Source organism: Corvus kubaryi, unplaced genomic scaffold (genome assembly GCF_017639235.1).
Source record: "Corvus kubaryi isolate FWS band 111438036 unplaced genomic scaffold, C.kubaryi_AGA036_p1.0 69, whole genome shotgun sequence".
Classification (NCBI taxonomy): Eukaryota; Metazoa; Chordata; class Aves; order Passeriformes; family Corvidae; genus Corvus; species Corvus kubaryi.
The window spans coordinates 5,857,851-5,882,833 of record NW_024582057.1 but is presented as its reverse complement, the minus strand read 5'-3'; the positions used below and the strand labels follow the sequence as shown (position 1 = coordinate 5,882,833).

General features: G+C 38.5%; 1 long non-coding RNA gene across 1 annotated transcript in view; it reads right to left on the bottom strand.

Moving 5' to 3' along the window:
- Positions 1 to 24,983, bottom strand: part of LOC121674668 — a 52,596-nt gene that overhangs the window by 26,627 nt on the left and 986 nt on the right. Inside the window, exon 2 of the long non-coding RNA XR_006019754.1 lies at positions 24,296 to 24,410. This is a non-coding gene — a long non-coding RNA (uncharacterized LOC121674668). The remainder of the gene's footprint in view (positions 1 to 24,295; positions 24,411 to 24,983) is intronic.

Below are 24,983 nucleotides of genomic sequence, written 5' to 3'. Positions count from 1 at the left end.
ACTGACCCTTAATTTTCATACTCACCCCTCAAAGTCTATGTTTATAATTGCTATCCTGCTCTGAACAAAGACTAGCCAAGATACCCTGACAGAAGCATCTTTACTGCTCTCTGCAGTACTGCCTATCCCATTGGGGCTGCTACTGCCTCTGCACAAGCAGAATCCAAGTATCTAAATATTAGATATAAACATAGCAGCGCCATTTAACAGCCACTCACACAAAGGATGAATAAGCATCCTTAAGTGTCTAAACAGCCTCATTTTTACAGAATCCACAATGGAGGTTCCAGCAGGGAGCTTGCTAGAAGGTTAAAATGTCTCATTTTCCATCTGAAGAGACACGTAATGAAAATTAAGTAGCATCCTAATGCATCAACTGCTGTGTCTTTCTCTACCTCATTCCTTACCAATAATCATGGAGTCATAAATACTGGAGTTGGAAACCATGCAAGTCATCTCCTTGCCCAGGCACAGACATTCCCTCCAGTGACCCTCCTGCTGAACAACTCCCAAAGCTTTTTCAGCCATTGCAGATGGCGGTGATTTCATTGCACCCTGTCAGAGACCATGTCCACAACAAAAATATTTCCTTGTCCTCTGGAGACAGACTGATGATGCTCTGACAACATTCTTCATACAGGATTGCCATCTCCCCTTCAAGTGCTGGAGCACTAGAGCACATGTGATGTCAGCACCTAGCAGTCCTAAATCCCAGAGGAGCAGTGCTGGCATCGAACAGCCCAATCCTGGAAATTCCTGCCTGCAAGCTTTGATCTCCCCAGCAGCCATTGCAGAAATGCAGGTGGGACACAGTGCACTGTGATTGCCCCATGTGCTGGAACATGGCCACCACACCTATGTGTGCACATTAATGGGTAAGGAGAAAATAGGTAGATGTCAGCCTCTTAACCTCCTCACCACCAACCATCTCCACTTATGCCAATGAATGAGAGAGAATTTCACCTGTACATTGTAAATCCTGGATTTTAAAATGTGAACCACTGCCAGCTGCTGTCCAGCAATGAGGAACTCACCTTTTCCTGAATTTCAAGACTCACTTTTATGTGGAACTACTTACCCAGGATCCAAAGTAGTAGTTTGGCAATTAAAATGCACCCTAGGGAGCATACAGGCAATTAAATCAAAGGGAACGATTAAAAAATAAATAACATTACATTGCCTAACTATTAAGGGTAGGAGAGCCTATCCAGGAACCTATGTTTACACCACAAAGCTTATTTATAGCCTTGAAGTGATGTTACCACATGTGTGCAGGGTTGCCCTTATCTTAGTTGGACAGAGCACTGTGGAGCCAAAGCCCTCTAGTGCTTTGCAGCCTTACCATTCCAACATCTGAACCTCGTGATGGGTGTGGGGAGGTAGGAGTGCACCCAGCAGCACTGTCATTACCCAAGTGCACAGTCACTGTCAGTCAGAGACATGGTGTGAAGGCCTGAGGGGCAGAGGGTGTGGTGCAGTCAAAAAGGAAAGTCTTCCCTTTGGAAAATGGGAGTTGATTAGTAGGTTGGAGCTTTTGCACATGACAGGGAAACCTGAGCCTTGTACCCAGTTTGAAAGGGTTTGAACTTACTTCTCAGGAGGAATGATATTTCTGCCAGCTCATCTTCCCATCATGAGGAATGAGACAGTCATCTACATTCAAGAGACTGATTTATAGTTCTAAGTACAAGAAACCATATCTTGGCTTAGAGTTTTAAAAACCTGCTTGACTCAGTGCTGTGGGTGGGCACCTTTGTATGGCAGTGGAGGAAGGTGTTCATGTGCTCCATGCAGCACCATTTGGTATGAGTTCATTTTGATAACCCCTCTGCCACCCATCTCAGTGTTGAGACTGTTGAGATGCACAACTTCCTCTTTTTTTTTATGTGGACCTTGGTCTTTGTGAATTCTGCTCATTGAAATGGATATTTTCCAAGTCCCTTTTAATTTCCAGTTCTTAGGTTTGCTCTCTGTCTCTCTTTCTGTGCTCGTCCACCCAGTTATTTTTTTGTTTTCTACCAAGATAAAACATTTTGTATTAGCAACAAATAATCCCAATGCTGCTTTCCTTAAAAGCACACGTTTTGGTTTGCTTTTCCATTTTGATGTGTTTGGTCCACCTTTCCCTAAGCCAGTAATTTCCAGTGTAAAATAAAAACAAAGGAGTTCCAGTGACAGAACTTACAATACTCATGAGACTCTTAAATAGAGTGAGAGCATAAATTGATTGTTTAGCTACATAAAAATTGATAGGTTTGATTGAGTTGGGGCTTTTTTGTTAGTTTTTTGGGGTTTTTTAATGCGCTTTTGTATAATAGCAACATGGCTGACATTGCTAAGAAATTGTGCCAGAAGATATATATCATCTTTCTTGCACATTTTTGTGGATCCTGACAGATGATGTTTCCTCCATATCTATATGTAACCCAAAGGGCTTTCCCTGTTCCTGCAACACTGCTGCATGCTATTTATTGGACTACTCCATAATGAGAATAATAAACAGGGGTACCAGTATGTACAGAAACTGAGGGGGTTAGAAGCGACAAGCTAATCAGCAATTTCTTTGTGATTGAGGTGACCCTCAAAGCCATCTTGAAAAATTGATGTAAAATTTGCTTTATCTTAAAATGAAAAAGCTGCTTAGTGCCAGAGTGATTGTTTAAGATCACTATGGCGAAACTAGTGATAATGCAGTGTTGGGATGGTCAACATTTCACAGAGTGGAGCACTTGGCCAAAAGATATAAATAATCCTTGCTAGAGCTCTCACCTGGAGCTGACTTGAGAACGAGATAATTTACTCTCACAACCCATCCAGTTTCACTGGGAGCTGTATTACTGGCGGATGATGAGGACAGGACTGACTTGCTTTCTTTTATGGCCTTCACCAGCTCCTGTGGCTGTCTCATGTGGAAGGACTGCTAATGGGAACAAGGTACAGAGATCTGAGGGCTGTCACTGCCAAAAGAGTAGAGAAAGCCATATCCTTAAAAGCCAACATTTCTGCTAAGTGTGATGCCTTAGTGGGTGATTACTGGGTTTATTTCCTTGGAAGTATTCTGAAAACATTTTTAAGATCTGAGTAATCTTTATGGTGCTTTTTCAGAGACTAGTTTGCATTCTGGGAGGAATTGCCACTAGGACGAGCTGCCTCAAGATGTTTTGTTGCTGAGAATCAGGGATATAAGGTAGGATTGGTGTGAAAAAGCTCCGAGCAAAAGCAGTGGCTGTTGGCTCTGACCATGGAGGGGCTGCAGGAGGACACCTTCAGATTCACACTGTGGCATCGACAAGGGAGTAGTGGATGGGTCTTCCAGAAACAGCATTTGTCCCAAGCAGAGCAGCACTCCAAGAGGCAGCACTCCAGTCCTGCCCTCAGGTAGATGCTAGTCAGAGTTTTATAGGATTGACAAAAAACTTATGCAAAATTCACGACTGGATGTTGTTTGTTTGCCATTGCAAACAAATAAAAAAACAAAATAAGCCAAATATGTTACTTGTGCATGCATATGCAGCAAACACCTTATTGCACTTTCATTTACAAAATCATTTAGCTTCATCAGCCGTGGAAAGCCTGGCTTTCTTCACTGCATTTCTTCTCAGAGAAACCAGCCCCTGAATACCACAGTGACACAGTACACATTCAGCAGGGCATTGGTCCCATCACATTAGGCTCCGTCACATCACATCAGTTGATGTGACTGACAGAACCCGACGTCTCATGTCACAGCAGGGCACTTCACCCAGCACCAGGAGTTACAAAGACGCACTTTCTAGCAAAGTAAAATAAAGATGAATTGAAATGATGTTGAGTGGGGGAACATTCTTCAGGTCTTCCTGGTCAGAGCAATCTAAAAGCAAGTTGTGTTCCAGTTTTTTATTGGAGTAAGATGGGTGAGATTTATGATATACAGAAGCTTTACACAATTAGCTTCTTCAGAAAGGCTGATTTTATTAAAATGCAAAAAGAGATTAAGAGGCAGTGGTTCCCTCAATAAATACTTTGTATATGTGCGTGTATTCAAGCTCAGCAGGCACTAAGCTAGCTATTATATGTGTTTGTATATTGTATGTGGTTATATCCCTGTACACAGGTAGACAACTGGATAAAATGCTCATGCACACAAGAAAAATGGCTACCACAGTGCACTGAATTTTACATTTTGGGGTGTCTGGACAATTCACACTCCTTCATGTGAAAAAGCTGCTAATACCATATCCAGCTGTACTGGAAGGTGAAATGACTGCCCTGTCCCCAGCCTGGGTAACTTTTTTAAGCTAGTGGTGTCTTCTACCTTTTCCTGTTAGTCTGCAAGGCCCTCAGGACAGCCTTTGATTTCCATTCGTTTTAGAGACAGACATACTTTCTTAATCTCACTGATGCTCCATTTTTTAAAAATTATTTTTGTGTTCTGACTCTAAAAAGAGTGCAGAGCTTTCTCTTCTGCTTGTTCAGTGGACAATGGAGGAAGAGTGGATCAGCTCTACTGTGCTAACACACTGTACTGCTGAAACCCTGAAAATCACGAAATATAAATATACATAAAAAATGTGTTATGTAGTGTATATGTATTACCTACTGATAGTAAAATGATAAGTATATTTTAAAAGAATGCATACATATATCTGTACATACTAGCAATTTATACACATTAGCACCTCATGTTCATCGGAGGTTTTGCACTGCAATTATTCTTGGAGGCATTGCACTGCAATAATTTTTTATGTACAGAATGCCTCCTGTATTCTGCCTGGACACCCCATACTCTCTTTTAGCCTACACTTACATGGTGCTGTCTGTTTTCTGACACCCTTCCCCCATGTTTCATGTTCATGCACCCTTTTCTCACAGTCGCTTCAGACCCATCTCTTCAGCCCTCTTCAACCACTCTCAAAGTACTTTCCCCCTGGCACTCCAGAATGCCTTCTGCTTCCCCCATTCATTTATTGCTTACTACTGCAATCCCTGTCTATGGAAATCAGGAGGGGGCCCCTTTCCCTGAGTCAAGCTGAATTTCCTCACTGCAAGTGGTGGAAGTGGCAGCTATCATCACGAGGGTGGTCAGCCTACCTTTCCCTGGGAAAGCCTTCTAGAGAGGACAGGCAGCCCTGCTGAGATGGGCTTGGCACACACCCCGCAGGAAATAACAGACAGTGGCTGCTCTTCGGGAAAGGGGGAAACAGCCTGAACTCTGAAACGGAATATTTGACCTCAGCCTTTTAAAACAAAAGTCACACCAAGCCTATGTGAGAAGACCAGTAAAGAAAGCTTCAGGAGTGTGAAAAGGCTCTTTCCCCATTCCTGTTTATGTGTATTTAGAGCAACTCAGCCTGTTGGCCTTGGTACATGGAGACTAGTTGAAATCACAATGCCTCATGTTTTCCATTTCATTAGAAATAATGATTTGTGAGTTTCCTTCCTTTTTTTTCTATTTTGATGGCATTCAGGACTATGTGTTACCCTTCCATCAGTGAATGCTAATTTCTAGCACATTAACTGACTAAATATTCATATAGAAGTAAACCCAAACTTGTCTGTAACTGGAAGCTTTTAATTAAACACTCATTTATTCTGAGATGAAACTGTGAAGTTTGGTTAGAGCTTTGCCAAGGAAACACTGGGCTGCCTAAAGTGTGAGTGAAATATACAGTGTCTGGAAAAAATATTCATTATACTCTCAGTGTCTATTACCATTAAACACTGAAACACAGTTTTTCATCTTATCCAAATGCTTTTCTCTGGTTTTACTTTCCTGTGGCTGGTGAAGAAAAGATATGTCTCTAATACTTTATTGATAGGAAAGTAAATGTGGATCTGCAGCCAGAACGCTGCTGTACTGAACCTGCCAGGGAACATTCCTTAGGATTGGACACTGACTCTCTGTGCTATTAATTGTTAGTCTGGGCTCTTCCATTGCTTTGGACTTGCTAGCAGCACCAGCCGATATCATCCCAAGCAATTCCAAGGCATGTTTCAGGAGACTTGAGGGGGCACAGATCATTTCCAGTGCCCTGTCTGCATGCAACTGTCCTGTTTTAGAAAGTAAGAGATCTTATTTCAGGTAATCTAGGACTTTTATGCTAGTTGGTGTCATCACCAGAGTATGGTCTCCTGTCTGCCTGTGTTGTGCCTACATTGGTACCTGAGCTGACTCCAAAGCTGAGTCAATAATTCAGCTGCTGCTGCTGGCAGCAGTGGGAGCTGCCAGGTGCTCAGGGCTGCTGTCATCAGGCCAGGTATGCAGGGCTGTATTTAAGAAGCTGAGATTTGTAAAGTGACGATTTATGTGTATCTGGTTCCATAAGGATATATACAGATGAATACAGAAGGTAGTTTTTAGATTCAACAGTAGAAAATAGATACGAAGCAATGATTTGTGAAACACTAATGAGCTTCACATTGAGAAGAGGAAATCACCTCCCTGGCTCAGTTGCCCCGGTGTGTTAATCTGACAACTTTGGTAGTCAGCACTGACTGCAGTAGGTCTCTGTTCGTGGTGCAATGGATAAAACAGCAGCTGTTTTGATTTGTATTATCATGTACACTGGGATTTTCCAAGATAATCTATAAGGGAATGCATAACCGAATTCAATAAAATATGCTGATTGTATCTCCCTTATGATCCTTTGAAAAGCCTTTTAAAATATTATTTGCTGCAGTATATAAATGTTCCAGAAAAATATTTATAGTCAAATGTTGACTGATTTCTTTTTAAAGTTACCCTATTAACATCTCAGGACAAAACATTATGAAGCTGAAATTGCACTACACTTTCATGCATATGCATTTTTATTCAGTAACCCATGATGTACATCTACAGTATTTCAAATCATGGTTTGTTTGGTTTTTTTTTTTCCTAAATAGGCATGACTATAGGAAATTGTGTAACAGTTAATATATTTCCCTTAATTTCATGATGATACCATGATTATAAGCTCTGTCATGTTTGGGTTTTGTCTTTTTTTTTTTTAATTCAGCATTTTAATGAAAGTTTTTTGTTTCCAAAGTATATATTCTATGACTTAGGTGGAAGTTACAGTCAAATTTTCTGCATTTATTTTTATATGAATGCTATTAAATCTGCCATAACTTCACAGGTATTATTTTTCCATTATGTAGACATTTACATTGTATTTCAGGTGATCCTTTTTAGACATATTACAGGGTAAAAGACAATTTCAATTTAACTTAATTTTATAGTTATAGTTATAGTTGTAGTTATAGTTATAGTTATAGTTGTAACCCTTGTATTTCAAACGATAAAGATATATTTAATGAAATTTTTGTTTTTAAGACTACTGATTTATGCCTAACTGATTAAAAACAGATAATTAAAGATGTAGAGGTTTTTTATAGAAAGCAGCCCTTTTTTATTTTTCTTTAATGATTTCAGTGTCAGAAAATGACATGTTAAACAATTAATAAAGTTATAATTTTTATTCCTTGTATTTATCAGATTCACCTGAATCTGATGTGTTCTGCTACGTCAGGGTGTTTTAAACATTTCCTGGCATTTTTATCTTTAGTTATTAGAACTGAATATTCCTGTTTTCTTGCCTATTGGTGGATCATTTTCTATGTCATGGAATTCTTTCAGAAACAATCTTCCTTCAAAACTTCTTTCATCCTCTGATCATTAGAAAAATAATGGTTGTTTGGTTTTTTTTTTAATTCAGATTGACTAACATTAAGTAACTGATCATAGAAAAGATGAGGAAAAATCTACATGTTTCATGATTAGTTGTTCCTGTAGATTTTTTTAAGGTATCGTGAATATCGACATCACATTAGCTGACTTAAAAAGCCTATTTTTAAGCCAAACTACAAAAGGAAAAATTTAATATTCCTGATGCTCCTAAAACCTAAAACAAAACCAAAGCACATTCAAAGACTTTAATTTTCTAAGAAAGATCCAACTGAAAAAGGTCTCTAAGTGACAGAGGAAAGATTAAAAGATATTAAGAGGTAGGTTTTTAAAAGTGAGAGTTATGCACAGGAATTTTCAAAGCTCTACAAAGCCCTCTTGCTCTTTCTTTCTGAAAATAAATGTGGTTGATCTGTCTATATGAAAAAAAATCATTGAACAACTGTTCCTAAATAATTTTGTGCTAGTGGAGGACAGAGAGATACTAGGTAGAAAGCAAATATCTAAACTCATTTACTGATTTGCATCACAAAAAAAGAGAGTGAAATTAAGTTTATTCTTGCTGTTCTAGTGGGACACTCTCTTCCCCATTACAATTAATTTGGCTAATAATCAGACTAAACTAATTTTCTCACCCACAATAACAGGTGAAACTCAAAAGCGTACTACAGTACGAGAGTGGCTTGTGTTTCTTCATTACACATTATAAATACACATCACCCACATGAAAATGAATGATGTGGTAAAGGATTTTTTCAGTATATATTTGGGCTGAATGTGTAACTCATGAATGAATTATGGGCATCATTCCAAATATGTGCTGACACTATGTCTTGCAGAACAAGAGCATTGATTATGCCAACGTCGAACTTTCAGAAATCCTGATTCAGGTCACAAAATACTGAAGTCGATTGCAACCCAAGAAGTTTACCAAAGGAAAAGAAAAAGCTTAAACTTTTATTTACTTTTCTTTTTGACTGTGGACCCCGAAGAGTCACATCCTTAAATTTTTTCTCTACAGCTGTATGATCAATAAGTGCACCATATTTAAATGAAAGTAATCTTTCAACCACTTCATTGTAAAAATGTGTTGTTAGGAAAAAAATACCCAAACACCCTGATCTTTATAAAAATTGTAATAAAAATGTAAGAGCTGAAAATGATGTGATGTAAATGTTAGGGATTTCCACTTTAGTATGTTGCACCAGGTAGTTTTCAGCAATTTTATTAAGATAATTGATTTCCTTTCTCCACTTGTAAAGCCTTAATTAGTGAACTCTTTTTTCATTAATTCAGGTGAATTCAGTGGGGTCCAAGGATACATCTAGATTTGGTACAGACAAACCTAACCGTGTCTCTATATTAAAATACCTAGCCCAGATGTATCTCCCTGCTGGTCAAACAGAGATTTTGCCTCAGTGGCACCTGTGAGTGCACTCGGTCTGTGTGGGTCTATGGGAGAACTGTTGATGGATTGCCAGCACCAACACCTCCTTTATGTCAGGGAAGGAAATCATTGCTGATGGAGAAAAATTTCTCTGGAAGGTTCCATTTAAACACACTCAGTGACCAAGAAGCTGGGACCATGCTGGTGGCACCTTGCTGGCTGGCATAGTCTCACCCATACTATGGCATCCCCAAAAAGGGCAGCCTGAGCATGCTTCCTCTGATCCCATCTCCCTGCCAACACTCTCCTACTCCTGTGCAACTGTGTGTTGTTCTGAACACCTCATCCCCAGTACTGAGGGCATTTCTCCCTGGCTACCTGACCACACAGAACAGAACATCCCCCATTAGGGAAAGGTATGCATTTTACAGGAGGCAGCTTGACTTTAAAAAAGAGTAAATCTCTTCCCCTGGATGTTGTGAACCAGGATGAGGAACTGATGTCTACGGAGGTGACATGGCAGGGTAAGACACTCACGAGTTATGAGGGCAGATGTCAGTTCCAAGTGACATGTTTTCCATAACTTACTGCCTCTCTTTGTTTATCCATCAAATACAATCTATATAGCAACTGCTCATCTATTTAGTCCTGGCTAGAGCATAGAAATGCAAGTCAGACCTCAAATTTAGTTTGTCATTTGCCTTCTCAAAAGGAGATGTGATTTATGTTTATAATAAAGTATTTGAAATGTCATTTAATAGGAAAACAAATGGCAGTTGGATTCCCATGAGCAAGGAGAGAGGATTGTGAAACTTTGAATTAAGCGGTTCTATCTTATCACACTTTAAGTTACATATTTTTATTCTAATTGTAAAAATTATCTGCCTTGACATATCTTTTCCATTATTTTTGTTAAAGGGTATTCATCAGCGGTGTTAATGATGACACAAAATTTTAATATATGCATTAAACATTTAAGTTTTAATATGTTAACATGACACAGGATGTGAATAATAACAATGTTTTATATATGAAGTGAAAACATATTTTATGTTGGAAATAGTTAGAATGCCTGGCAAGTGACTTATATTCATAACAATTTCATTTAAATATTGCTTTTGCGCCCCATCTATCTTAGATGCAATTTTATAGTCCTTTTTAAAAATTCATTTCTGCATGACCTCTTTGAGGCTGCAACTTAGTGCCTCTAGCCTACATATTCAATTGCACTTGTACTTGTTCCCATTCAATTACCTTTCAAAGAGGAGAAACCAGCAAGTGCCCAGATCTGAACTGCATTTACTATTCTGGGACTTTTCAGGAATTACAACTTCTGTGCGGTTACACAGTAATAAGGCTAAAAGGCTAGAGAAAATCCATCAAATTGCTAAAATATGATGGTCTACCAGGTTTGATTTAGATCTTCATAATTTGGGACCTCTTGGAACAGCCAGGTAGTTCCTAATATAAGACTATATTCCCTTGAATATCAGAAGATTATGATGCATATATACAACAGCTTTTCTTTTATTTCCTCATATCCTGCCTTCTGACTTGTGGCTTAAAAATGATTGCCCCAATAGCATTAGGGAAAGGGATATCTTTGAATGGATACATTGTAAAAGGAAAGGAAATGTTTTGGTCTTTTAATGTGCCTAAGTGGGAAAGTAATTTACAAAAACCTCTGCAGAATTTCCATCCTCTACAGGCCTATTATCATACGACCAAATTGTGCTGATGGAATGAAATCTCTGCTCTCTGACTTTATACATAGCATAAATTCAAGAGTAGTTTCCATTCATGATAGTGTATAAGCTTAAACAGACCTTGTATCCCAAAAGTTCACACTTGCAGTCTGTTAGGGCTGCAATGTGTATTAAAAATATATATATAAATCAGAAAACAGGCATCCTGGAGCTGCAAACAGGCTTCCCTGTGTGGTGCCCATACTTATGATCTGGCTGAGAATTTACGACTCAAGTCTGAGCACATTTCTCTCAGACAGCAGCAGACACTGCGGTCCAGCAGCAGGCTGCCTCCACCCCACCACCTCTGGCAGATGCAAGATGTCAAGGAAACAGATCAGGAAAAACACCAGAAAAGGACAGCAGATACTGCACATCCCACCTGGAAAAACTCTCTCTGCAAAAAGGCAGGGACTTTTTCTCTGCATCGAATTCCAGGTGAATGTGGCAGTGTGATATAATAAGCAATAGAGAGATACTAGGAAAATCATCATTTCAGAAAAGTAGCTAAAAAACTAGTACTGAATATGCAAATATTAAGATGCAGATGGTAAATATTTTTATCTTTAGACATACTAGCTATAATTTACTTCTCTGTTTATTTGTGTGTGGTATGTAATGTCAAGCATTTCAAATATTTATGGTCATGTTGGTTATAGTCCAGCTCTTTGATCTTTCCTACTCATACCGTTTACATGAAATTCCTTTAATAACCTTTTTTTTATTCTACATGCTATATATATACACACACAATTTTTAAGAGCACAAATGGATGGGTCAACATTTATTTTGAAGAGAAGTTTTTTCTACTTATTTAATTTTTTATTGATATCTTGTTTTAAAAAAGGGTAGGAATAAGTTTACAAGGGTCAGGAGGATTGTTCTGCCTCTGCAGACAATTCACCTACAGAGGTTCAGCCACGGATGGAAAATTGCAAAATGGAAGTAGTAGTACTTTTTTTCCTGTGGTGAATAATTTATGCTTGGGAATGGTTTCATCACCGAACACTCTTCAAGTCATTAAACTGAACTGAAGAAAATGGGGTGAAGTCATCATCAAGAAGGTCAATTTATGGAAATACTGTTATCTCTTTCACAGTATTATTAATACCTACTGACACCTTCACGTTCGGCGGGGTAAAGCCAATCATTAGCCTATAAGCTATAAGTAAGGTCTCAAGCACATGCTCCCAATGAGAACATCATTATTATAAAAGTGATCTGAATGCAGCAGGTATGAGAAGGAAAAGACAGTGAGACAGGAGGAAGAGGCAGCTCTTGATCTTAGAAAGTCATAAACATAAAACCTGATTTTGAGCAGGCTGCTGTATTTTTTTGCCATGGATCTGCATGGTGCTGTTGTTACTAACTGCATATTGGTATCTATGTGGCAGATCACTTCAATGTCTGAAGAACAGCCACTCTGTAATTTTAGGAAGAATTAAACTTGGCAGAGGGTTAAAGGAAAAGGCTATTTGACTCCCTTTGAAATGTCTGTAGTTGTAATATTTACAACATTACCTACTAACATATAGTTAAAGCACATTGGCACCTGGGAAAAGTCTCCTTCTGCATGTCCTACTGTGTTTAAATCAAATGACTTGCATGTAGATTACAGACACGTTAATCTTTGCAATCTGTCTGTCATGACTTAAGGCTCAGATAAGGCTACTTAGCAGGATTTTTGGCAATGGTAATCACAAAGAGTGCAAGTTTAAGAATTTTCTTGGCTAAAAATGCTATTCTTTTGCATGAGTTTAAGAGGATACAGTGACAAGGCTATACACAGTACCTCTAGAAATAGCTCTGAAAAGTCCACATTCAACAACAAAAAAATTATAGCATTACACCTGCATTTCATATTTAAAAAAAAACATGAAATTGGTGTACACATCATGCTTTATGAGCTTAATAGGTAGCCAGTGCTACTTAATTTGACTTGCAATTTTTGCAAATCTGCTGATAATCCAAGTGCACTTCTCCAGGAAGAAACATAATAAATCTCAATCCTGAATAATACAGAATCCCTTCTTGTAATCAGTACAAATCATGCCTTTTATTTCAAAGGGATACGTACTGTTACTCCATTTTCTGAGACATGTAAAAAGAGTTTATCCATATTTTATTTGTTTGTTTGTTTGTTTTAATGCAGTCTTCCAAACTGGAATCCCAGTGTCCCAAAAGGGACTATCTGACACTGACATGATCAATAGGAATTTCTGAATGCATTGAATCTTTTCTATAAATGTGAGTTACATAAAAAAGTAAATATGGATTTTGGGTAATTTAAGAATATTATTTTCTAAGGGATTTAGCAGTAGCATCATAGAAATGCAGGAATGAAAATCATCTTTAAAACTCAGCTCCCCCTGCTTTGAGAGACTGTCAAGTATTCTCAGACCATCTGATTTTTGTCTAATCTGTTCATAGAGGTCTTCAATAATGAAGTAAAGAAGCTCCCTAGGCAGCCTCTTTCAGTCCTTAAAAGCCTTTTCAACTAGAAAGTTGGGGTTTTTTAATGTCTAATTTAATCTAATCGAACCTTTTTCTCCCTTTTGAAAAATTAAGGCAGTGATTTCTTTTTTACATTGGGTGAGCACGGAGAGTAACTCATGACTGTGCTCATTGTAGAATCTTTTTACATATTAGATGATTACTGAATTGCTCCTCTTTTCAAAATTGCTCTTTTCAAAACTAAACAAACCCATTTCTTTCAACCTTCTGTCACATTTTTAAACCTCTTAGCAGTGTTTATGCTCTTGGCCTCCACTCTAGTTAGTCTGCATCTTTTCTTAAAGTGCCATTCTCAAAACTGGATGATACATTTTAGCTGAAGTCCTGTTACTGCTGCACAGGACAGAATAAAGACATCCATCTCTAACTTATGGCATGCCACCTAGCATGCTCCAGAATGACACTGGTCTTTTGACTTGATATAACGTTCAAACATACTATGATGTTTTAATTCATCATTGCTGCCAGATATTTTTCTCTTCAGCCATTTCACATTTTCTGTTGGTTTTCTTCCTTCCCATTCCTTAGAATTTCATATTGTTGGTTCTGGAGTATTTCAGTAACATTTTTAGGATGGCTGTGAGTACTAATCTTGTCCTCCCAAGTGCTTGGAATCCCTCCCAGAAAGATGCCATCTGCCAGTTTTATGTGTATTCCATAATTCATTGTCCAAGTCAGTAATGTGACTGTTCAATAGATTGGACCCGACAACAAATTTGTTGTGAGAGTTTTATAGCAAATTGCTAAAACTGACAAATTTTAGAGTTTATTTTGATTGGAATCCTCCACTCAATTCATTTGTTCATAATGGCCAATCTACAGCAACATATGAAGATTTGTATCCTTATTTCTTTACAAAGGTCAGCATCCATAAGTAGCTGTGTCAGAATCATGTCTTTCATAAATTGCACATAGAAACAATAGTGCCACTGCTTTTTCTTTTCATTTTTTCTTCAGTTCCTTACAGGAGAAAAATGCTAGCTACGTAAGTTCTTTGTCATGTTCTCTTTGACCAGATTTATGACACGCCTTTGCAGAGACTTGGAAATAACTTTTGGGTTTACCACTGAAATTATAGCTCATGATCTATAATTTCCTACAGCATTTCAATATGAACTGGTAAAACTGTCACTAGCAGAGTTTCTATGTAGTGCACAAAATGTTCTTTTCTTACATATAGCATACAGTAATTTAAAAAAATGGGAGTGTAGATGTATGCATGACACTTGTTTTGCACTTGGGATTTGCATTCAAAGAAATGCATACAATTGTTGACTCATAAAGTAGATTAATTTGGAGGGCCACTGCTTACCAACTTCCCCCACTAATTTCCCCCACTAATTTCCCCACATTGCCACTAGTAAAACTGTACAGGAATAATGCACCTAATTCACTTAGGTGTTTTTGTAAATATTACTGACTGGCTGTCTCTCTGGGTGCTCAAATGCCTTTTCATATCTGGCCCCTAATAAATAATGAAATGTAGATGTTGCCCTCAGTTTTGCTTTAGCATTGCCTGCATCCTGCCTGTCAACTGGATTTAGTATATTTGCATAATTATGTTTCATTCATTCACTACTGGATTTTTTTAAACAAGAAAGGGAAAACCAAACCAAACAAGGAAGCAGGGAACAGCCTATCTGCATGAGGCATTTAAATGCCTCCTGCTAGGCATGTTTGAGCAGATCCTATTTATGCATTTAGTTTGAAAAAAAGTAAAACATTTAAGGTAATTAAAATAATTCTGAATTCAATTTTAAATCCTGCTGGCATTATTTAGTATTCTATGAGAACTGTCATGCAAAGTAAAAAAAAAAAAAGGAGGGTAAATAATCTTTTCCCAGTACAGTGAAGTAGTCCTACTGCTACTGAAATGTGTAACAAAACTTCTGGGGTCTTTTGGAAGAACAGCAAGTAACGTCAAGCTTTTTTATAAGTCTGATTCTTAAAAAAATTCACAGCACTTCAGTGACTGAGAATCCTCTTTAACTGCCAAGTTCATGGTGACCAAAGCTGCATATAATAAAAACTTTGCTTCTGCTAACTTGAGGATCAGAAGCCGGGAACAAATCTTGATATTTTCTGCAGGAATAGAATTATTTCTGTCATTGTAAACTGGGTGATTCCAATGCACAATCAAGAAAGGGTTTAGTATAACTTTGCAGGGACGTACTCTGGAAACACAAAAGAAAAGAAGAGTAGCTTTGCGCTCGTGGAAGAAAGGTTACAGAGGGTTAGTCTAGCAGTCAGACAAAAAACATTCCATTTTCAATGGATCCAGAAGGGAAAAACAGGAAAGGAGAAATTAAAAGGAAAGAAGGAAAATGTGAAAAAAGTAAGATTAATCTTTCCTTCCAACATCTTCAGGTCTAAAGCTGGTTAATTTACTCCTAGACCATAGAAAAAAAGAGCCACAACAGAAGCATAGAAAATAGGCTTCATTATAGGATCCTGTGTTTCAGAACATCTGGTCTGTCCTTCCACCTTTCTGATGGGAATAACTATACATACATGAAAGTGTCTTCCCAATGCATTTTTAAAAATCTTGACTGATGCATGAAATTCAACATCTTCTCTTGGCAATGTATCCTGGTGTTTCATTACTTGTATCACAAGAAATGTTTTAGCTGAAATCTAAACCTAAGCTGCTCTTATTTGAAATAACTTTTTCCTTTATCCTCAGTGGACATGAAAAGATGTTTTTCACTCCTTTGTAAGTAGCCAGATTGTTACCATTTTCCCCCTGCTTAGTTTTATTTAGCAGTTGCTTTTGACCACCACCAGCAGACTACCAGTCTTTCTTTACATTCCATGTGTTTGGGTTCATTCTTTTTGAATTCTCATTGTTTCTTCCTGGACTCCCTCCATCTGATCTGAACCTTTCCCTCCCCGTGAGGATGGCATATGTTCCTATATCCTGTGGCCTCTAGGTGGAAAAGGAAAGATATGGCTTATCACACATCTTTGATTTAAACCTGAAAAATCAGCGTGATTTCTTTAAAAGTGATAATTTCTGTCCTCACAGGGAGGTGATGTTATGCACTGTTTCATTGATGTAAGGCATGCTTTTCTTCTATTGCTTGTTTGCTATAAATATCTGTCATTGTTTAGCTAAAAATTTCAATGAGTATTGAAGAACTGGCCCTGACATTTTCAGCAATGACAAGTTGGTTCAAAACACAGCTACTCACCACTCTCCATTTTAAATGCAGCAATAAATTAATACTTTTATATGCTCCAAATAAACCAGTGAGAAAAAATGCTGAATATGAAACTGAGATCAAATCCCTTCAGAGAAATTCATATTTGGTGCTTTAGGATTTCTAGGACTGTCATGTCTCATTTTGAGCTATTTCAAACACTAAGTATTAAAGCAAATTTATCTTCTGAAACATGATTGGGGAAAAAATGGTTTTGTAGGATTTCATGGGCATTGTGTCTCTGCTAATCAACACGAAATACATTGCATTTACCAGTAAGAAATTAGAAGTTAATTCATGCATATTTCTTTTTTTAATTGCCACTCTTGGAAGCTCATTATGTTTATGAAAGTTTAGCAGTTCTTTCTGGCTCACACACATCAGTACCTATTATCCAGAGCAAGCAAGAATAGGTGCAAAATAGGTTCAAATGAGGTTCATCACACATACTGGAGGTAAAGATTCTCCTGCTATAAATTAGCTAATAACGTATTTGACAATACAGAGAGCTGAATGAATGTCTCATGTCTAGCAAACAGCTGTATTTGCACTCCTACAGATAATCAGTGAGCACTCAACCACAATGAATTTATTGAAGGAGGCTGATAGTTCTTTACCGTAAGACTAAGTCAGAGCATATTAATGTAACACACAGTCATACACGTGCCCCCAAAAATGTGGGACACATGTGCCAACCATCCAGTCATGCTGATCTTTGGTACTCTGTCACCTTGTTCACTGTGGATTACTGCTGACAAGTTGTAAGTCCAGATTGGCTGGATTCAGCTATGGGATCTGATCCTTTGTGATGCTGAATATTGCTCTAAGTGATACAGACTGCAGACTGCAAGTCAGCACTTCATGGAAAATGTTCAGGAAATTGAAGAAATAAGTCCAGGGGCTTCTACCCCATGAGATGAGACAGGGAAAGCAAGAAGTTATTCAGAATGATCCCCAACTCTCCATTCTGATTTTCTCTAGTTGCTCTTGTCATCAAAAAATACAACCAAAAGGATGCAAAAATTGTAATTAATGGCCAAGCTATGTGTGGACCTCCTCCTGCGGTTCTAGGCATGAGGTTATTGTGGCAAAATTTAAGAAGACAGCCTTTTTTGGGGTTGTTTTTTGTTTTCTCTTAGTACAAACTGGACCCAAGCTCTGCAGGCTCCAGGGTTCTATTGTTCATTTTATTAGTTTTTCCCAAGAAATGTAGTTTTAACCACTGAGGAGAAAGAGGCAAATAGTTCAGTTTCTCCAGAGAAGCCAACTACATTATGATTATTAAAAACAACCTGTGACGCCTGAAAAGCTTTTCTTGTTTAACTCTTCCTTTTTACGAGCTAGGCCTACAACTCTCAAGCTCACATTTCTGTAGGCAGGCATGCACCCACCACACAGCTGACTGTGCACAAAAATCTTGTGCATAGTTGGAAAAATAGCTTATTTCAATCAGTTTGTTTTCTGGAACTTACTTTTTCATGCATGCAGAACAGTTAAGAGTCTTCAGGGCAAGACTGGAGTCCCAGTGGCTTTTTATCTGGATGTGGGAAGAGGGACAAAATGCCAGGCTCTTGGGCTTGTGCCCAGTTGTCCCAGAAGACCAAAGCTTAAGCTCAGGAATTCAAATATGAAGCAACCAGAATTCTTCACATATGGATGCTTGGTGTGGGAATGTTTTTGGGAAGTTTAAGAGCAGGTTAAATAGTCAATTTTTATGGACTATAGGCATATATATTTTTTCAATACAAAAGTAAGGTAGCTCTCTTTTCTTTTGCAGCCTACTGGTAAACTAGTCTTTCTGTTGGTCTTTCATGTTTTTGCCACATTTCATCAACTGGAGGCAATTTGCACAGCTTTCCTCATGTCCAGGTAAGTTAAGAAAATGGCCATTGAAGTAAAAAAAAATCTAGGAATGAATGAGCAGACAGCACTAGCAATTCTAGCTGGGATTACTTTACTTGTGAATCAGCTATATGTAAGATGGGAGTGCAGAAAGAGAAGCAAAGAGAACTTATTTGCTATGACTGGCAGAGTTCACAAAAAATATATATATTTTCTAAGGGATACTAATGGGGAAGACGTAGCAAAAGTATCATGTGGTTTAGATTCAGGGAATTTGGTCATGGAAAATGTTGTCATAGGTCACTTGTTCAGCTTGTCTGAATGAAATTTTTTTTGAAAATTATCTAGTCTTGTGCATCTAAACTGAGTTTGTGGACAAGCCAACTCTTCATGTCCGCACAAAAAAAGTACTATGAATTCCAAACTTGGCTTTCTGAAACTCATTAGGCTTCATTTGCTGCCTTTAATAATGATTATACGAGACACAAAACAGATGCAGACAATTGCTAGAAGAGCAATGATCAATATTGCCATTTTTCTTGGCAAACCCAACCAAGGTGAATTAGAGATGGACTGGACAGTAATATGGGAAATAATGGAATGTTGTTACATAAATCACTAGCAATGCCGGATCTCAGCTGCGGTATATGGTCATATGCTTCAAAAGGATATTGCAGGATTACAGAATATTTAAGAAAGAGGATCATGATAAAGGGGCCTCAGGTAATTCAAACATCTAACAAGGAAATAAATTTTCCCCTTTAAAATTAGACTAAGAAACATAGTGTATATTCATAAGAAAGGCTGGGAGGAGTTAACGTGTCTCACAGTGCAAGGAGAAGGAAGGCCCTTGTTGAACTGCCAGATAAAAAATGCACGTCAGATTGAAATGTGCCTAGGCAATGAGGCACAGAAGACATGGAATGTGAAGAGGAAAGTTCTCTGAACAGTAATAAAAATATGCAAAACTATTTCACTTTTCTTCTGAAATGCAGATTAAACCGCACAAAACTGGGTGTGAACATTTAATTCTTCTAACATAGAGATCAAGATGAAAACTGCTTCCATGCCAGAGAGCAGGTGCTACAGTAGTTGAGCCATGTGTCGTCTGGTATTGTCTGGAACTTCATCCTTTTCCAAAAAACACTCTCACTGAGGACAGAGATTTAATCTTGCATCAGACCACGGTTTCCAGCACCAAGGAATGAAAGGGAACTGGCCAGCATCAGTGTTGGAGACTGATGAGGCCACTGAACATTCAGCAGCAGCACTTGTTCAGGATGTAGAATCAACCTCCAAAAAATCAGCCAGGTTTTGTTTTTTGCAAAATCTGAAGAGTCTAATGGCCTTCAAGCTGAGGCTCTGATTCTGGAAAGAACTGTGCAATGTGGTAGCCTGTGATGGTATGAATATAATGATTTCCAGAGTCCTGGATGCAGCCATTTCCATTTGTTCCTTCATTCACATGCCCACACATAATAGTTTTCTCCTGACTGCTACAGCTCCGAAAAAAGTCCAATCTAATATTAAAGCATGATGTCAAAACTGCCCAACTTGTCTGAAGAGGCAACCATTGAAAGGCTGCTTTTATTTCAATGCTAATGGAGCATAAGAATTCAAGTACAAACCATTGTTTTGGGTATGGTTACTTACAAATACATAGTGAGATGTCATGCCTTAAAACTCAAAGCTTTTGTTTAAGTAGAACAGAAAAACTAGGGTAGAAGGAAAAACTGATGCAGAGACCACAATTACATACTGGGGCGCTGGCTGAGCCAAAAATACACCTGTCTCAACATTCAGACCAATCCCCCTGCACTGGGCTGCCTACCAACTATTCATAGCAAGTCAAATTTTAGCCAGAAAAAGGCTGTGAAAGGATTCGTGTGTATGTGTGTTAGTGGAATATTACTACAAACAGCATTTACAAAAATAAACCATAAAAACATATTTTGAGCTGCTGTAGTTGATTTTTTTCAGGGTCAGAAAAAAGAACTCCCCGTGCTGATTGCTAAAAAAGGAGGGCATATGCCCCCTAATACCTTTAAATCTTATTTCTTGTGAAAAGGAGCTCTTACTATTTTTGTTTCTAATCTAGGCCAAGTTCTGAAATCCTTGTAAAAACCAAGGGCTTAATAATGAAACAAAAAATAACTGGTAGCTTATTTTTATATCAAAAGGAGATAAGGATTAAAAATACTAACGGTGTCTAACTGAGTATATTCCAGTCTGTTTCCCCATGGAAGAAAAAAAGAATTTGTAAAGATAAGGAACAGACTGTGTTGCTTGGCACATGAGGACCTATGACCTTGACCACGGTCATGACATTCTGGCTGAGCTCCAGCTGTCCTCAGAGGGTGCTTGGCTTCAGCAGAACATGCAGAATAGGATTGGTCATTGACACAATTTAACCAGTCACTCCTTATTAGCAATTGCTCTCCGTTAGAACCATATAAAACATGAAGAGATGCTTTCATCACTATGTCCTGAATTTACATGTTATCTATACATCTATATTTCCCCAGGTTATTTCTCCCATTGCTACTATTTTTACACTAAAGGAGAAACTCCAAAGATGCCCCAAATTTTGTAGGCTCTATTTTTAAATTTTTTTCCAGAAATAGGCTTTAAGTTCTGTACAAAAATTTGCTAATATACTGAATATTTGATAAGAGTTTTTTGCATTTTGAAAGTTATTGGTCATTCCCATGGAGATGTCATGTGAAGTCCCCCATATATATAAGTGATGCTAGTTGCCAATATCATTTAAGAGGTACCTTTTATTTACTCTGAAAAACCTCATTGCATTCAAAATCCCTACAGATCCCAATAAATAACCTCTAGAAACTTTTAAATTAATAACATTAGAATCAGGTCTTTGCTATATCCTGATTTTTCTGGATCATTGCATCATTCCATTAGGAAATTGCAAAATCATACGTACAGACAAAATTGCTTCTAGTGCACTAAAAACAAAAGGTTGGAATCTCTATTTGTGGTAATCACTTGAGATTTTTGGTCTTGATACCATACTGAATTATTTCATCATCTTGGACAGCCCATTCAGTGTATCCTTCTTGAAGGATACCTTATGCAAATACATGGACTCGGAGACACATACACACACACACGTCTTGTTGCTAAACTTCATTCATATGAATGGAAGTGGCACTTTAATAAAAAGCATTAAAAATATATTCACCCTCCCTGCATCTCTTGCATTTATTCCCCAGCATTGAAAGGTGTGAGATGGATGGTAAAATGGATTTGCAAATCTGTTATTTCTCCTCAATACTGTAGCCTCAAAGCCTATTATCAGTTTCAGAATCTGAGCTAGGCTGAAGACAAACATTTTCTAATGGTCGAGAGTCTATGGCCCATTTGAGAGAAAACCATGAAGACCACAGATATATGTTCCAGTACATAACATTCCCTAGTCTTTCTACATTTTCTGGACTTGAAGCAAGCTTAACCACCAATGTTTGTGTAGTTTGCTATAGTTTACCTGCTGTTACTGGCATCCCTAATGTTGGGACCTTCTGCTCATCTGTCTTCCAAAAGAAGATGCCACACATGTCAGCTATTAATGAGATCCTTGCTAGTCTCTTGCCTGCTTATGTCCTTCACCTTCCATGTTCATGCATCAGTCCTGCCAGGTGTCAACAGATGAGGCCAGAGATGAATATTTTCATACATGTCTCCTGCTTCTTGCTGCTGACACTTCATTACCCTCCACAGAGCCATTGCAGAGCTTTCATCAACTCTGCACTTTCATTGCATGAGGTTGTGATAACGTTATGGTACAGAGCATGTACCAAGGAAAATGCAAACCAGTTTGCTTCTACTGGGGTCTAGAAGAGCCTCTCATTAGAGCTGGGCTGCCTGCAGTGAAGTGATGCCAAGCCCTCTGCCCTACCAGCTGTATTTGTACCTGAAATCTGTTATCCTCAATGAAGAATACAGTGAGTCTAATCCTGTCCAGAAGGAAGGCTTTGACACCACAGAGTCTTCAGGAGTGATTGGAATTACTGCTTATGTACATGATCTGCGCTAGGAAGAAATTTTCTTCCCTTTTTTGCAAGCACTTCTATATTTACATGCAAGAGAACATTTGGGCCCAAAAGCTTTGACCCGGCACCAAAAGAGACCATTGATGCACTGTAAATTTCAGATACATTCCCACTTAGACTCCTCTGAAAAGCGCAGGGATTTTTCTCCATTTACCATCAGGATAACTGGTCTGGCCCTTGCAACCTTCTCAAGAACTCCTGGAAGAGAGGAATGGTCAAAACAGTCTTCCACTGGGTGGCTTGAAGGGAAAATTTCTGGATAGTAGGATAGTAGAAGGTGAAGCTGGTAAACCTCTGAGGAATAGATTGAAAACTGTGTTCATCTGACAGCTGTTTTCACTGGCATATCTTCTAACATTGAGTCAGAAGAAATGTTCCTGACAAAGCCATCATTCCAAATAGTTTTATGCACCCTCCTTCATTCATTCTGATAATGGAATGGAAAAGACAAGGGCTGGGTTAATTAGTTTCATTTCTGAAATGGACTGTGAATATGGTTAGAAGATGTAGAGCAGAAGAGCAAATGCAGGCCTTCTGTGGTGGTACATTAATTTTGGTGGATTAAGATCTCCAGTAGAAACAGAAAAAATCTGGTTATCCATATTCACTCTGGTTTCCATGATCAATGGCTTATTTTAATGAAGTTTTACATAGAGTGTTACACAATACAGATGTTTATGATGCAATAAACTACAAGATGGGAGACACAAAAAAGTTAATGAAATCAGTCTCCAATGCTTAAATATTCCTCCCATATCCAGGGACACTGCATTAGGGTGATAATGTTGAAAGAATCAGAACTCCATATGTTTCTGGATTTAAAATTTTATGAAGCTGGGCAACAGTCAGCTTTTAAATTGCAAGTTTTTTAGATTTGGGGGAAGGTTAGTTTGAGCCTGGCCTAGGTCTAGTATCAAGTGAAATTCAAAGGTTGAAGACTTGAGACTTCAAGCTTTGATCCATCCATTGCATAAAAAGCCCAACACTTGTCCCTGAAGTGGCATACTATTCAGTGGAAAACATTCAGGTCTACCCATCACAATGAAATTTGGAAAAGTATGCTATAACTTTAAACAAGTGCAGTTTCTATTATTTACCACCTCACTGTTCACTAGCAGTACTTCCTCAAATCTATAGTGTATTTGCTATGAACATACATTTTATAAAAGCATATTAAGATGATTAAAAACCAACTATGAAATAACATATTGCTTGCTTTATTGACTTGCTTGTATACCTACTTAGTGATACTTGCTAGTTAGCTGCTTTAAAAAACAACACACGAAACAACTACTTGTTCAAGTGACTGCAGAATATATTAGGACACCCTTTTATATTAAGGATGACTCTTCTTGTTTCCTGCCTCCCCACAGAAGGATGACTTTGCTTCCTAGTAAAGGCAATTGCAAAACCCCCACTAGGATGACTATGATTTACATTAAATCTTAAATGTTGAGTAGAAGCTCTTTGATCCCCTTTCGCAAATTTTGGCCAAAGCTGCCAGGCACTGACATACCTGTCTGTGGGATTCTGATGTTTTTGATGTTCATAGTCTGTGCATTGTGCTTTGATTTATGGAAACTTAACTAAACCAGTCACAGTCTGCCAAGAACTGCAAGTTTCTGGTTAAAGTATCTCTCTTATGACATGTGAATGCTTTCTGCTGAAAATGCTTTGATTTTTTTGCACTTTCTTAAGTGTCACCAGCAGGTCTGCAAACCTGGCTAAAGTTCAGGGACTGTAATGAAAACTTCATCACAGCACTAACTATCACACAACCTGAGACAGCATTTGGAACAAATAAGCAAAGGATCCTTAACCTGAGCTCCATCTCTTGTACTCATGCACATATGAGGGAAAACCAAAGAGGCTTGGAATAGGAAAGAGTTTACCTGAAACTTGAACAGACTTTAGAGGGGGTCCTTGAAGGGAAGTTACTTGTTCCTGGCAGCTCTGTGGTCCAATGCTCAGCAGGTAAACCAGCCAGGTGGTCTCCCCGGGTTCCCTCTGTGGTCAGCAGGCCAGTGGAAGAGAGTAGCTCTTCCCCATGGAAGAGCAAAAGGCAAATTTTGGCATTAGCATCACATTATTATATATTACAGTCATATTAGCACATTTGTCTCGGTTTTGAAAGACAGGTGTCTGCTAAGGAAGGCAGAGGCCCCCTTGAAGTGGCAGATATAACCCCTTTTCCCTCCAAGTTATTATATTTTGAAATCAAGAGCCTTTAGGCGAAGATGTGGGAAATAGGAATAACAGTTCTTTACTATATATATATATATGTATATAACCAGTCAAACAAAACAACAACAACTATGGCAGTAACAGCAATCACAAACCCAGTCCCAGCCTTCTCGGCTGTCAGGCTATTTCCCCTCGGGTGCAGTTCCGCTCGCAGCCGGCAGGGGCGCTGGCGGCTCCCGGTGAGCAGGGCAGGTGCGATGGTTCCCCCGCGGCTGCAGGGGGCGCTCCGGAGCGAGCTCGGGAAACCCGCGGCTCTGGTGCCCTGGGATCCCGGGAAGGGATGGAACAAAGGCTTCACAAACCCCTGGGCAGCTGATCCCGGGCTCTCAGGAACAG